General features: G+C 38.9%; 1 long non-coding RNA gene across 8 annotated transcripts in view; it reads right to left on the bottom strand.

Annotated features, from left to right (window-relative positions):
- Nucleotides 1-16034, bottom strand: part of LOC118653895 — a 159549-nt gene that overhangs the window by 42012 nt on the left and 101503 nt on the right. Inside the window, exon 9 of one of the 8 annotated variants that reach the window (XR_004966908.1) lies at nt 11032-11051. The exons of the other annotated variants lie outside the window; for them this stretch is intronic. This is a non-coding gene — a long non-coding RNA (uncharacterized LOC118653895). Of the gene's footprint in view, nt 1-11031; nt 11052-16034 lie in introns of those variants that run through there. 8 annotated transcript variants of the gene reach the window in all.

Raw genomic sequence — 16034 nt, 5'->3', positions numbered from 1 at the left:
TTAGGCTGTTTCCAGATCTTAGCTATGGTGAATTGTGCTGCTATGAACATATGGGTTCATATATCCTTTCTGATTGGTGTTTCTGGTTTCCTGGGATATATTCCTAGAAGTGGGATCACAGGGTCAAATGGGAGTTCCATTTGTAGTTTTTTGAGGAAACTCCATACTGTCTTCCATAGTGGCTGCACCAGTCTGCATTCCCACCAGCAGTGCACAAGTGTTCCTTTTTCTCCACATCCTCTCCAGCACTTGTCGTTTGTTGATTTGTTGATGATAGCCAGTCTGACAGGTGTGAGATGATACCTCATTGTTGTTTTGATTTGCATCTCTCGGATGATTAGTGACTTTGAGCATGTTTTCATATGTCTCTTGGCTTTCTGAATGTCCTCTTTTGAAAGGTGTCTATTTAGGTCCTTTGCCCATTTTTTGATTGGATTGTTTATCTTCCTCTTGTTAAGTTGTATGAGTTCCCTATAAATTTTGGAGATTAGGCCCTTATCAGATATGACATTGGCAAATATGTTTTCCCACACAGTGGGTTTTCTTGTTGTTTTGTTGATGGTTTCTTTTGCTGTGCAGAAGCTTTTTATTTTGAAGTAGTCCCATTTGTTCATTTTCTCTTTAGTTTCAAGTGCCCTAGGAGCTGTATCAGTGAAGAAATTGCTTCGGCATATGTCTGAGATTTTGTTGCCTTTGGATTCTTCCAGAATTTTTATGGTTTTCAGTCGTACATTTAAGTCCTTTATCCATTTTGAGTTTATTTTTGTGTATGGTGTAAGTTGGTGGTCTAGTTTCATTTTCTTGCATGTATCTGTCCAATTTTTCCAACACCATTTATTGAAGAGACTATCCTGGCTCCATTGTATGTTCTTGCCTCCTTTGTCAAATATTAACTGAGCATATTGGTTCGGGCCAATTTCTGGGCTCTCTGTTCTATTCCATTGATCTATATGTCTGTTCTTGTGCCAGTACCAGGCAGTTTTGAGAACAGTGGCTTTGTAATACAGCTTGATATCTGGTATTGAGATCCCACCTACTTTGTTCTTTCTCAGGATTGCTGCAGCTATTCGGGGTCTTTTTTTATTCCAGATGAATTTTTGGAGAGTTCGTTCTAGATCTGTGAAGTATGCCGTTGGTATTTTAATGGGAAGTGCGTTGAATTTATAGATTGCTTTGGGTAGTATGGACATTTTAATGATGTTGATCCTACCAATCCATGAACACGGAATGTTCTTCCATTTGTTTATGTCTTCCTCTATCTCTTTTTTCAACGTCCTGTAGTTTTCTGAGTAGAGGTCTTTTACCTCTTTAGTTAAGTTTATTCCTAGGTAGCTTAATTTCTTTGGTGCGATGGTAAATGGGATTGTTTTTGTAATCTCTCTTTCTGAAAGTTCACTATTGGTGCATAGAAATGCCTCAGATTTCTTGGGGTTAATTTTGCCAAATTCATGTATTAAGTCTAGTAGTTTTTTGATGGAGTCTCTAGGGTTTTGTATGTATAATATCATGTCGTCTGCAAATAAGGACAGTTTTACTTCCTCTTTTCCAATTTGGATGCCTTTTATTTCTTCCTCTTGCCTAATTGCAATGGCTAACACTTCCAGTACTATGTTGAACAGGAGTGGTGAGAGCGGGCATCCCTGTCTTGTTCCTGTTCTTAGGGGAAATGGTGTTAGTTTTTGTCCATTGAGTATGATGTTGGCTGTGGGCCTGTCATATATGGCTTTTATTATGTTGAGGTATGATCCTTCTACTCCCACCTTGCTGAGAGTTTTTATCAAAAATGGGTGTTGGATTTTGTCAAACGCTTTTTCTGCATCAATTGATATGACCATGTGGTTTTTTTCTTTCAATTTGTTTATGTGATGTATCACATTTATTGACTTGTGGATATTGTACCATCCTTGCATCCCTGGGATGAATCCTACTTGGTCATGGTGTATTATCTTTCTGATGTACTGCTGGATCCGATTTGCTAAGATTTTGTTGAGGATTTTGGCATCTATGTTCATGAGGGATATTGGCCTGTAATTCTCTTTCATTGTGCTGTCTTTACCAGGTTTTGGTATTAGGGTGATGCTGGCTTCATAGAATGAGCTTGGAAGTGTTCCTTCCTCCTGAATTTTTTGTAGTAGTCTGAGGAGGATAGGTTTTAGTTCTTCCTTGAATGTTTGGTAAAATTCCCCTGTGAAGCCATCTGGTCCTGGGCTTTTGTTTGATAGAAGCTTTTTGATGACTGCTTCAATTTCTTCCATAGTTATTGGCCTATTGAGATTTTTAGATTCTTCCTGATTGAGTTTTGGAATGTTGTATTTTTCTAGGAATTTGTCCATTTCTTCCAGGTTGTCTAGTTTGTTGGAGTAGAGCTGTCCATAGTATTTTTTAACAATCATTTGTATTTCTGTGGGGTCTGTTGTTATTTCTCCCCTATCGTTTCTGATTTTGTTTATTTGGGTCCTCTCTCTTTGCTTCTTGGTGAGCATGGCTAGAGGTTTGTCAATCTTGTTTATCCTTTCGAAGAACCAGCTCTTGGTTTCATTGATTTTCTGTATTATTTTTTTGGTCTCTATGTCATTTATTTCTGCTTTAATCTTTATTATCTCCTTCCTTCTGCTCACTCTGGGGTTTCTTTGTTGCTCTCTTTCTAATTCTTTGAGTTGTAGAGTTAGATTATTTACTACCATTTTTTCTTGTTTTTTGAGATAGGCCTGTAGAGCTATAAACTTCCCTCTCAGGACTGCTTTCATTGTGTCCCATAGGTTTTGGATTGTTGTGTTTTCATTGTCATTAGTTTCCAGGATGTTTTTAATTTCTTCTTTGATCTCATTGGTAACCCAATCAATATTTAATAACATGCTTTTCAGCTTCCAAGTGTTTGAGTATTTTGGGTTGTTTTTATTGTAGTTTATTTCTAATATTATGCCATCATGGTCTGAGAAGATGCTTGGTATGATTTCAATCTTCTTGAATTTGGGGAGACTTTGTTTGTGACCCAATATGTGGTCTATTTTTGAATCTGTCCTATGAGCACTTGAGAAGAATGTATATTCCGTGGCTGTGGGGTGAAGTGTTCTGAAGATGTCAATTAAGTCCATCTGATCTAGTGAGTCATTTAGGATTGCTGTTTCTTTGCTGATTGTTTGTCTAGAGGATTTATCCAGTGATGACAGTGGTGTATTAAAGTCCCCTACTATGATTGTATTGTTGTCGATCTCTCCTTTGATATCTTCCAGGAGATTTTTTATGTATTTGGGTGCTCTTGCATTGGGTGCATATATGTTTATCAGGGTTATATCTTCTTGTTGTATTGATCCCTTTAGTATTATGAAGTGGCCTTCTGTATCTCTTGTTATGGCCTTCACTTTGAGGTCTATTTTGTCCGATATAAGTATTGCTACCCCAGCTTTCTTTTCTTTTCCATTAGCCTGAAAGATATTTTTCCATCCCTTCACTTTCAGTCTGTGTGAGTCCTTTCTAATGAGGTGGGTCTCTTGTAGACAGCAAATGTATGGGTCATGATTTTTTATCCATTCAGCCACTCGATATCTTTTGGTTGGAGCATTTAGCCCGTTTACATTTAAAGTTATTATTGAAAGGTACTTGTTTGTAGCCATTTCTTTTTTTGTGTGTGGCTGTTTTCTTTCTGGGATTTTTATTTCTTCTTTTCACACCAGTCCCTTTAGCATTTCTTGCATTGCTGGCTTGGTGGTGATAAACTCCCTTAGCCTTTTTTTTGTCTGTGAAGCTTCTTATTTCCCCTTCAATTTTGAATGATAGCCTTGCTGGATAGAGTATTCTTGGATTCAGTCCTTTGCTTTGCATCACTTTGTAAATTTCCGTCCATTCTTTTCTGGCCTGATGTGTTTCTGATGATAAATCATTTGATAATCTAATGGGAGATCCCTTGTATGTAACTTTCCGTCTCTCTCTTGCAGCCTGTAAGATTCTCTCTTTGTCCTGAATATTTGCCATGGTAATTATGATGTGTCTTGGTGTGGGTCTTTTCAGGTTCACCTTGCTTGGGACTCTCTGGGCTTGTGTGACTTTTTTCTTCCCCACCTCAGGGAAGTTTTCTGATATTATTTCTTCCAATAGGTTTTCTAATCCTTGTTCCTCTTTCTGTTGTTCTGGCACCCCTATTATTCGTATGTTGTTTCGTTTCATGTTGTCCCGAAGCTCCCTTAGGCTCTCCTCCTGTCTTTTAATTTTTTTCTCCAACTGAAGTACAGTTTGGGTGTGTTTTGCTTCCCTGTCTTCTAATTCACTAATTCGGTCTTCTGCTTCTCCTAGTCTACTGTTGATACTTTCAATGGTGTTCTTTATTGCAGCTATATCGAACTTCATTTCTTCTTGGGTCTTACTTAAGTTGTTGATTTTTTCATCTGTTTCTTCTTGCTTCTTGGGTAAGTTGTCAATTTTTTCCTCCATCCGGTGTATGCACTCTAGGACCCTTATTCTGAATTCTTTTTCTGTCATGTTGTATGCCTCTGTATCATTTAGCTGCTTTTCTGGTGAGTCCTCCTTTTCTCTCCTTTGGGGATTTCTTTGTGTACCCATGTTTGATCTCACTGATGTATATAGATATTGAGTCGTTCAGTGGCTGCTCCCTAGGTGGCAGTGGCTCCTCGGGCTGTGGTTGCTCCTTGGGCGGTTGTGGTACCAGTTGCTCCTCTGTTGTTAGCGGGTCTTCTGAAGGGTGCTGTTCACAGCTGTTGTGGCTCTTCTGGCTGGTGGAGGGAGGCTTCACACACAGCAGCTGTTCCTCAGACAGAGCGTGTGGAGATCAGGAGGCCGCTGTTGCTTGGATCTGCTGCATTGATTTAAAGGCACAAAATACAACACAACAAGGCACAACGTACCAGGCACTGAACACAAATGAATTACGGTATTAATAACCCCAAATAAAGATGGCTACCCGAGCTAAGAGAGTTGGGGGGTAAGGAAGAAAGAAGAGAAAAAGATAGAGAGGAAAACAGAAAAAAGAGAAAAAAAAGAAAAAAAAAGAAAGAAAAGAAAAAGAGAATGAAGTAGAAGAGGGGAGGAGACTATTCATATGAGGAGAAAACTCCGATAGAACCGCCACTAATCCCAACAAATTCCAGTAACGGATCCCTGGACTGAATACAAACTACAAACAGCCAATAATATCAAATGAGGCAAGGGAAAACAGAAGCACAAAAATAACTGGCCGGGGGTTGGGGGGGGGGGATGGGAGACAGAAAAAGAAAAAGCAGAACAACCTCACAAACAATCCTTAAAGAAAAGAAAAGAAAAACAATATACTCAACAATCGAGCAAGCAATAACAAAACAATAGAGAAAAGGAGAGAATAAAAAATTTGGATAGTGAAGAAAGATAAGGGAGAGGTGGATAAGGATTTAGAGCAGGTGATTGGAAAAGGGATATATAAGTAGGGTGAAATTTAGACAGGGGGTATGAAGAATAGGGAAAATCTAAAGCAGGAATAGGGTAAGAGAAACAGGACAGCAAAAGGGGAAAAGTGGGGAAGAGGGTTTTAGCACAGCAACACAATTGAGGTAGAGGAAAATGATGCTAAAGGAACAATGAAAATAGAATGGAGAACCTTAGTCCCAAAATAAAGTAAAGAGAAAATAAAATGACACTTTAAAAAAAAATGGTAAAATGGCAGCAGTAATAATACTGGTTAAAAATAAAAATGTAGTAATTAAAAGGGTAAAATCAGGTGATAAAAAAAGAAAATAAATGGTTTCTTAGTTAAGAGGTGAAACAATAATTTAAAAAAATAATTTTAAAAAAATGGGCTATAATGAAGGTGCTTCAGATCTTCTGCTCCTCTTTTTGGCACACCAGGTATTCAGGAGAATGTTGAATTTCCCTCTGATACACTGTTCCTCCGTGTTGTAAGCCACAGTCCTGATTTTAAGGCAGGCTGTATTGGTTTCCCAGACAGCCCTTATCTGTATTTACAGAAGAGTCAGTTCGTGGCTCTACCTCTGGGTGGCAGTGCGTCGGGATTGACCTCTGAGGGTATAGGACCTCTCTGACCAGGTGTTCTCTATTGTACTGGAAGCTGGTTTGGAATGTCCTCTGCCCAGAGCTGGTTTCCCAGCAGTCACTCCCTGCTCTGTTTCCCAGGCTCCCCCAAAACAGCCTTCCCTTACAAGCTCTGTGACTGACCCCAACTGGGTAGTCCCTTGCACTGGGTTCAACAATCAAATGCACAGATTTAAGAGCCTGGGAAGTTGTGCGAACTCGCAATGCTTCACCTTCCAAATCTGCGCGAAGTCTCTGCGCGCGCTCTGGCTCCTGGCACCGAGTAGCCGGCAAACTGGCGTAATCTGAGGCTGCCCGTTTGTGTCCCGTCCAACTGTGGGCTTATTTATAGCGTTCCCTTCTGCCAGCAGCCCTGGGGGTGCCCTTCCACACTCGTGGGTCACGCTGGCTCCAACAGCCACGGTCTTTGTGGGGCGCAGCCTGCGCGCGTTCCACTCTCCAACCTAAACTGCAAACCGCACCTTTGGGGAAAGTCTAACCTTTCTGTGGGGAGAAGCAGGGTTCCTCTGAGTTCACGTAGTTGCGCTGCTTGAGAGCCGTTGTTGCTGGGTTAGTAGCTGGTCTCTGGATGCTGGTGACAGTCACCCAAGATGGCACGGTCTCCGCGGCTGTGCCGGCGCACCTGGAGAGGTTTCAGCCTCAGCCTCTAACCGTTCCCTTTATCTAGGATTTCTCTGTCTTTCCTGGCTGCAGACTGTCTCTCAGCTGAATCTCCTCTGCTTATTCCGGCTGTATGCTACCCGTTTCAGCTGCCCGCCCTTGTCTGCTCCGGGACAAGGCACCGACACGTCTGTCTAAACCTCCGCCATTTTCTCAGGCAATAAAATATATTTTAAAAAAATAAAGTGTACAACTCAGTGGTTTTTCGTGTATTCAGAGTTGTGCAATCATCATCTCACTCAATTTTAGAACATTTTCCTCACCCCCAAAAAGAAACTCCATACCCTTTCACTATTCCCCCAATCCTTCCATCCCTTCCCTAACTCCAAGTACCACTAATCTACTTTTTGTCTCTTTAAAATTTCTATCCTTTTTTGTTTGTTTGTTTGTTTTGTTAATCCACACTCAAGGATATTTTTTCCCATTGATTTTTAGAATGAGAGGGAGTGAGGGAGGGAAAGGGGGGGAGAGAAAGAGAGAGAGAGAGAGAGAGAGAGAGAGAGAGAGAGAGAGAGAGAGAGATTGATGTGAGAAACACATCAATGGATTGCTCCCACATGTGCTCAGACTGGGAACCAACCTGTAACCCAGGTATGTGCCCTCGACTGGCAATTGAACCTGCTACCCTTGGATGTGCAGGCCAAAGGCTCTACCACTGAGCCATACCAGCCAGGCCTAGATTTGCCTATTCTTGACATTTCATATAATATGTGAATGGAATCATATAATATGTGGTCTTTTGTTTCTGGCTTCTTTCACTCAATAAAACATCTTCAAGTTTCATCCATGTTGTAGCATATGCCAGTCCTTCATTCTTTTTATGGGTGATAGTCTATTGTATGGCTATATCATTTGTTTATCTGTTTATCTGTTGATAAACATTTGGGTTGTTTCTACTTTTTGGCTATTGTGAATAATGCTGCTGTTACACAAGATTTTTTTTGTGGATCCCATCAATCATTTTTGAAGACTGTTTCACACCAAAAATTTCTGGGAACTAGAGACACAAAAATGAAGATAACCATTGCCCTCAGGGAGGTCACAATCTTATAAGGGAAGAAAGACTTGTTCTCAAAAACTGCAATAATCTGCTGTGATAAGTGTCAGACAGTGGAATGTGCAAAAAAGTTGTGACACTTCAGAAAGGTCTTAAAAATGAGTCAACCTTTAGACATAGAAAGCGAGAGGGAATTATAGGCTATGGAATTATATGTACAAAGGCACAGAGGGGTCAAAGAAAATGCCACATTCCAATCATTGTAAATAATAATAATGCTACCAAAACTTTTACGACATTTGCTGTGTTAGGCATTACTCTAAACACTTTATTTTTATTAACTCATTTTCTCACCACAGTGGCCTTTTGATACTATTATTTCTCCCATTTTATAGATGGAAAAACTAAAGCACAGTGAGGCAAATAACTTCTCTGATGCTATACTAGTAAGATATTGGATTCAAACCCAGAGTCTGGACCTAAAACCTACCATCTGAGCCACTATGAGGACTGCCTCATTTAATCCGAAATTATCGTGGCTACTTAGATTATGGAGTGTGTGAGGGGAAATGTCAGGAGATAAAATGGAAAGGGTAGCCTGTGAAAAGCAAAAGGGAGCCATTGAGCCCTACTGGTGTGGCTCAGTGGTTGAGCGTCGACCTATGAACCAGGAGGTCATGGTTCCATTCCTGGTCATGGCACATGCAGGCTCAATATCAAATAGGGGGCATGCAGGAGGCAGCCAATCAATGATTCTCTCTTATTGATGTTTCTATCTCTCTATCTCTCTCCCTTCCTCTCTGAAATCAATAAAAAAATATTTTTTAAAAAGGTAGTCATTGAAGGTTCATATGCAAAGCAATGATGTAAGTGAGATTTTAATTTTAGGAAGACAAGTGGAAACAATGGGATGGTTGATTGAAAGTGGGGAGAAACAATGAGTTTATCTCACTATCAATTCCAGTGGAAAGCAAATACTGCCCCTGCCACCCTTTCCCAAATAGCACACCCATTTACAGGTGTGAAACTACAAAAGCAGCATTGGTTGTATTCTTCTGGATTCAATCTTTTCAGGAGGATGCCATGGTCAAGATTTTATAAAAATAGTTCTCATTTTTCACTCCCCACCTTTGTTATCAGTGGGTTGAACCTAGTTCCCAATGAAACAGGGCTGGGAGTGACATAGATCTTATTGTGAAAAAGCAAGAATTCTGGCCCTAGCTGGTTTTGCTCAGTGGATAGAGCATCAACCTGTGGACTGAAGGGTCCTGAGTTCGATTCCCAGTCAGGAGCACATGCCTGGGGTGCGGGCTTGATCCCCAGTAGGGGACATGCAAGAGGCAGCCAATCAATGATTCTTTCTCATCATTGATGTTTCTATCTCTCTTTCCTTCTCCCTTCTTCTCTGAAATCAATAAAGATATTTTTTAAAACAGCAAGAATTCTGAGTACACATGGCTTTCATATATATTTTCTCAAACACACCAACAGACAGAATGCTGATAAACAAAGGACTTGTGTGCCAGAGACCTATCTGATTAGGTTTTCTCCACATATCCTATATAATAAAAACATAATATGCAAATCGACCAAACAGCAGAATGACTGGTCAGTGGGGGGTGGGGGGCAGAGAGCAGGTGGTGCTAGGCTAGCCAAGGCACATGATGCCAGGGGCAGAGGGATGGGATGGCAATCGGGGGGGGGGGGCAGCAGTGGGGCAATGGGGGCGGGGCCAAATGTTCGCCAGTCCACACCATCCCCTGAATGGCCCACCTTTTTGCCTTCCACAGAGAGAGGCCAGACTGTGGCTTAGCCTGCTCACCACAGGGAGCAGGCCTAAGCCATCAGTCGGACATCCCCTGAGGGCTCCTGGACTGCAAGAGAGCGCAGGCCAGGCTGAGGGACCCCCTCTCTCCCAGTGCATGAATTTTCATGCACTGGGCCTCTAGTATATTAGTAAAGTGGCTGGCCCTTGATACATTAATAGTTTGCAGAACTCTCAGTCTTGTTTTTTTCTCTTCACTTTCAAGTTTTAATTGTAGATTTCCATTGGTAGCCTACCTCAACTACAGAACCAGGCAGGAAAGTTCCAAGGGCACTCCCAAGTGAGTGCTAACAGAAAACATGATGTGACTATAACACCTATGCAAGGCACATAGAAAATGTATCCTCTGTCATTATCCTTCTGCCTTAAAACCAAGGTTGTTTATGTAGAGGATGTTCACAAATCCTCTCAATCCCTTTATGAAGCTGCTGTGATTATTTCCATTGCACATGTGGAAAAGCAGAGAGAATAAAGGACTAGAAGGTTGACCTGTAGTATTCAAAACTGTGCTAGCAAAACATATGGCTCTGAGTGAATCATCTCACTTCATCCTCTACCCAGATCTTTCTTCATTTTTCTGTTAACATCATCAAGTGTTTCCTAGGGTCTGAGATAGTGCTGACCTTAGCAATGCTTTATGAGTATGTCTTTAGAGTCTTGCTTTTTAAGCCAGGATCATAATACTAGGGGTGATACAAATATCTATTGAAAGAATGAATAAATAAATGTTGGAAATATCTATTGGGGTAATTAATAAAGTATCACCTCATTCTTTCTCTGTGTATGTCTCTGGCTCTCTCTCTCTCTCTCTCTCTCTCTCTCTCTCCATATATATTTGTGTGTGTTGATGTATACATATATGTATAAATGTATACATACATACATACACTTACAAATATATAAATATTGTCTATAAACTTTAATGCCTTTTATATGCTCTGAAATGAGTTATCTATTTTGGAAAATAGATAAAAATATTATAATAGCTTTTGTGGTATGCTTACTATTGACCAAGAACTATTCTAACCTCTTTAAATGTCTTTAACTTATTTAATTCACACAACAACCATTTGTGGTATAAACAATTATTTTTCTATTTTACACATGAAAAAATTAAGACAAAGAGACTTTTAATACTTTACCCAAGTTTTCACAACTATTAAGTGAAAGAGTGAGGATCTGAACACAGGAAGTCTGGCTTTCATCCTGAATTGTTACATTAATGAAAAAAAAAACCTTCTGAAATTGATGAATGAGAAAATTGTATGAATTATATTCACCTCTTCCACCATAATTTGACTCTCCTGGAGAGAAACTGGCCATTTACCCTCTAGCTTTGAGAAATCTGATTGTTTTAAATGTAACACAGTCCTCATGCTGGTTTGTCTTAATCTCTTTCTCTCCCTTCCTCTCCCAAACTCATTCACACTCACAAATAGTGCTACCATTCTCATTTCCACCCTTTCTTACACTGAGTATCCAGCAAAGGCTTCAGCAGCCAAACAAGCAATGGAGACTTCCCTCCAGGAGGCACTAGAAAAGGCAAATTGAAAATACTTAAACTTTATTTATGCTTGAACACAACCCCATAGTGCAGGCATTATTATTATCTCCATTTTACAGATATGTAAATTAAGGCTTACAAAAGTTAAGTAACTTTCTTAAAATCACACAGCTGGTAAAGGCAGAGGTTGAACTTGATTCTTGGCCCATCTGAACCTATAGCCCATGTTCTTAATCTCTTTGCTATACTGCACTTAGGTATAGTGGCCAAAGCCTTGAGCATTGATGGACAACAGTAGTGGTGAGGTATTTGCTGTTTTTGACAATGATGACAATGCATATCATTAAAGCAAGTCAAAGTAGGAGAATAGCAATATAGTAACTCTTGTGGAATAGCCAGAAACTTCTCAGACTGCATAGAAAACACTCCCTGGAGAATACCCAAACAATTTAGAACTCATCTGAGGAGATCTGGAATTCCAGGAGAGGGTTCTAGGCAGAGCAAGAAAAGGGTAGTTTTATAACAAATATCCTGGCCATTTTTTAGCCTCATCCTGGGGTTATGTGGCCTGGGGAAGACTGCAGGTGTACTTCAATGATATAGGTCAGAAATTATAAGGATTGAAGCAAAGAAGGAAGAGTGGGAACTAAGGGGAGGTGATAGATACAATAAGTGGTTAAAAGGAAAATTGCCAGAGTGTAATAACTAGGTTTAGAGAGTATGGGAAAAAGAAGAACCTTGTGTTACATCCTGATCAATGATGGTGCCATTAACCAAAATAGAGAAGTCAGAAAGAGAAGCTTGAATGGGAAGATGATGAATTCTGCTCTGAGGCATGTTGAGTTCGAGGGGCCTGAAGGTCATTAAATAGAGGTACATTTTAACATCTGTGACAGAAGAGATACATTTAGAAGCTATCTAAATGTATATAGATTTCAAATTAAACCTTGGGAAGTATACTGAATAATAAGAGAAATGATAATTGAGTAATGTCATTAATTCTATACTTGGTAACTAAGTGATTATGGACACTAAAAGACTTTTCTATGTCTAAATATCAGTGAATATAGGTTGTTTGGAGAGGTCAAAACCAAAACTGAGGTTAAAAATCAAATAGTGTGATCATGAAAGGAGCATGGATAATGTGATAATATCAAGAGGTACATCAGGCACTTTAACAAAATCCCTTTGGAAGGATAACTCATGTTGGAATCTGTTCATAGATGAGTATCAAATTAGGAAGATACTCTGATATTTCAAAGCCTAATGGACTGAATATTTTCAGCACCCAAGTCTCTTCCAAGTGACTCAGCACTTGAGAAAAGCCAAGTCACTGAGGAAGAGGCTGATTCCAGGTAATCTTAGGACTAAGCTCAGCTGTCAGAACAGGGGAAGTTCCCTTTTGCTTAGAAAAATGAGAATGATATCAGAGTTGTATTAAAAGTACAGTTAAGATGAATCATCATGATCTAGCACAATTTCAACTTGCCCTACAGCACATCATTCAAGTTAATTATAAAGTTTTTCTGCAATCAGCCATCTTTCTCTTCTTAAACCTTCTAAGTGAGTTTTCCTTCTGGCATAAAATTTCCACTATAAGAGTTGTTGAGTCATAAAATTTTACAGAAACCATAGACCTTAAGGTTTAACTAGCTTAATCCCTTTAATTAGATGATAGTTAAGTGTTGAAAGGTTAAATCAAGGATTTCCAATCAAATACTTTCTGGGGTTAGGTAGGTAACAATAATGAATGCATCAGGTCTTGAATCTGCTTCTTAAACACCCATTTTTCACTTCAGTATGAAGTATGCCCCTCTTTTGCTTTTCTTAAAATCATGTGGCCTTGATGTTCTAACTCCTGTCTCTTTAATACAGATATGGAAACAAAATATTTCTAACTGTCAGGAAAAGAAACACTTGTTATTAGCAGGGTGAAAGATATGGCTTTAGTGTTGGCAGTCAGTAGGAAGCTAACTGGATGATGAACTAAACAAGTTCCATCCATAAGGGTCAGCTTCTCCCCAACTGCAGTCAACAGTTATCTTGAGGGATTGTAAACTTATTGCTTCCAGACTTCCCAAGTATATTTACTTCTCTTTTTCTCTCTGTTGTCTACAGGTTGCTTCCTGTTGTTTACACAGACTTTTAACTCAGCTCTTGAAACTAGGCTGTTGATCATAATGAAGGCACAAATAACTTTACTAGAGTTTCCTTGTAATTGAGTACTGTTGGTGTTTTTATGTACTTCAGATGAATGTAGAACTTTCTAGATTTCTCCAGCTTAGATCATTTGGAATTTTACACTCCTGTTTCAGTTCTGTCTGTCCCTTCCTGTTTCTTTTCTTATAGACTTTCTTTCTTTAACAAATTTAAACATCAAACCAAACAGATTTTAAACAATCATGTAGTAGTTTCTTCATAGTAAATAATGGCTTAAGTAACCAGAGGGGCATGATGGGACAATTTTTCTAGAAGTTCATGGTTTAAAAATGCACATGAGAACCAGAAACACTTCAAACATGCATTTATCTCTCAGAATAACTGTTTGAAACTAGAAGTTTACCAGTGTCAATAGACTGTAGGTAAACCCCAGATTAAAACCCAGGTATGTGACTGTATTACTTGTCTATTGCTGCATAGCAAATTACACCAAATTTTAGAAACATAAAATAACACACATTCATTATCTCCCAGTTTCTGTGGATCAGGAATCTGGGTACAACTTAGTTAAGTTCTCTATTTCAGGCTCTCTCATGAGGCTGCAATCAAGATATTGGCCAAGGTGGTAGTCTCATCTTAAGGTTCAATTGGAGAAGGATCCATTTCCAAACCCATTTATGTAGTTTTTATCAGGCTCTAGTTCCTTGAGGGCTCTTGGATTGAGGGCCTCAGTTTCCCACTGGCTGTTAGTTGGAGGCCATCCTCAATGCTTTACCACTGTGGGCCTTTCCATGATGGCAATTTGCATCATAAAAGCAGCAAGAGAGTATACTAGCAAAAGGGAAATCACAATCTTATGTAACCTAATAATGGGCATGACTTACATTATGTTTGTCTTATTATATTGGTTATAAACAAGTCATTAGATTCATTCCACATTGAAGAGAAGAGGATTATATGAAGATGTGAATTCTAAGAGGTTAGAATCATTGGCGGCCATTCAAAAAGTTTGTCTACCCCAATATGGTTCCAAATACACTTTTTACTATATTAATTAGAGTTTAACTACATGAGACCTAAGGAATTTTAACTTTATTTTAGCCCTTAAAATTGTTGGGAGTATTGGTTGATAGAGATTTGTTAGTTCAGATAACACTGGCTGCTGTAACAAACTCTAAAATTTCACTGGCTTAACACAAACGAGTTACTTATTGCTAATATAACCATGTAATGTGAGTGTTTCTGATCAGGTGGGTCTCTTCAAAGTGGTGATTCAGGGACCTAGGCTCCTTTCATCTTGTCATTCCACTATATTCAAAATGGCTTCCAAGGTCATCCTGGAGGTTGTCTCTGTTCTAGGAATCCAGAAAGGGGCAATAGCATAAACAGTAACATCTGAGAGGTCAGACCTGGATATTGTGCTTCCACTCAATTTCCATCAGCTAGCACTCACTGGCAATTTCTAACCACAAGGGAGTTTAGGAAGTGTAGTCTGTCTATGTGTCCTGGAAGAAGCGAAATTCGTTTGGTGAATAATTAACTAGTTTCTGTCACAGAAGCTTTATAATACAAACGTTAACGAAGAGCCTTACTATATGCCAGACACTATGTTAAGATGTTGGAGATAAATACATGAATGAACAAATATTTGAAGAATATCCTTATTCTCATAATTTCTTTCTTCAATTTCTGTGTATTTCCCCCTAATTTACTTCTCCATTTCCTTATAGTTCCCTTTCTTATTTTTTGGTAAACTGTCCCTAAAGGCAGCCATCAACAATTTCTCCCAAATTTCATGTATATGATGTTCCTTTCATTTAGAAGTGGAATATATTTTCCCTTCCCTTGAATTATGTTAGTCTTACAACGTGTATGGACCAATAACATGCTGTGGAATTGATAGAGTTTAATTTCACAATACTGAGACCTAAAGAGGCTGGCACCTTCTAGTTTTCTGCTCTTGGAACCGTTAGATCACCTTGCTGTAAGGTAGTTCAAGATAACACAAAGAAGCCTTGTGAACAAGAACCAAGACTTTCAAACTCACAGCTCCAACCCTACCATTAGTTGAATGCAGCCACATAAATGACTCTAGCAAGCACCATGTAGAATAAAATAACTGTCCATTTAAATCCAGCCAACCCACAGAATCATCAAATATAATAAATCATTGTTGCTTTAAGCCAATAAATTTTTATAGTGGTTTACTACATAGCGATAGATTATTGAAAAAAATTTATTCATTTTCCTTTATTTCATGTTTTTCACATTTCTAGCATGTTTTCCAGATAAGGTTCAAAATAAATTACTTCAGATAATAGGAAAATAGGTGAAACATATCATAGAGTACAAATATACATGATATAACAGGCATGCGGAGAAATCACAATACTTCAAATTATTAATGTAGTATGGGCAAAGTATTTCTTTGTCTTCTAGAAAGTGCAATCAATGATAAAATGCCAAACAAACATTGGATGCAGAATACTCCTCTCCTAGGATATGACCACTTATAGCCAATTCTGAAGGCATGTAAATATTGATAAGTGATAAGTTTTATAGCTCAAAGTGATGTGGTCATGGATACAGAATATCAATAGTAAAAGTGAATAGGGATTCAAATGACATCTCATATCTGACAGTATGGAAGAATAGATCCCAACAATTGCTGATATCTTGTCTCTCTTTGCATATTTCTCCTAATATTAACCAGCAATTTTACACAATTTAAAAAAATAGTTAACAAGAAAAAGGCTAATTTCAAGAGGAAATTTGACAGTAAAATCTAGAAATGTTGCTACCTCACATCAAAGCCTAAAAGAAAAAGACATACCCTTAGCTTGCAGAAATGG

The sequence above is a fragment of the Myotis myotis genome, unplaced genomic scaffold (assembly GCF_014108235.1).
Source record: "Myotis myotis isolate mMyoMyo1 unplaced genomic scaffold, mMyoMyo1.p scaffold_m19_p_4, whole genome shotgun sequence".
Taxonomy (NCBI): domain Eukaryota; kingdom Metazoa; phylum Chordata; class Mammalia; order Chiroptera; family Vespertilionidae; genus Myotis; species Myotis myotis.
This window is presented reverse-complemented; position numbering and strand designations above follow the sequence as displayed.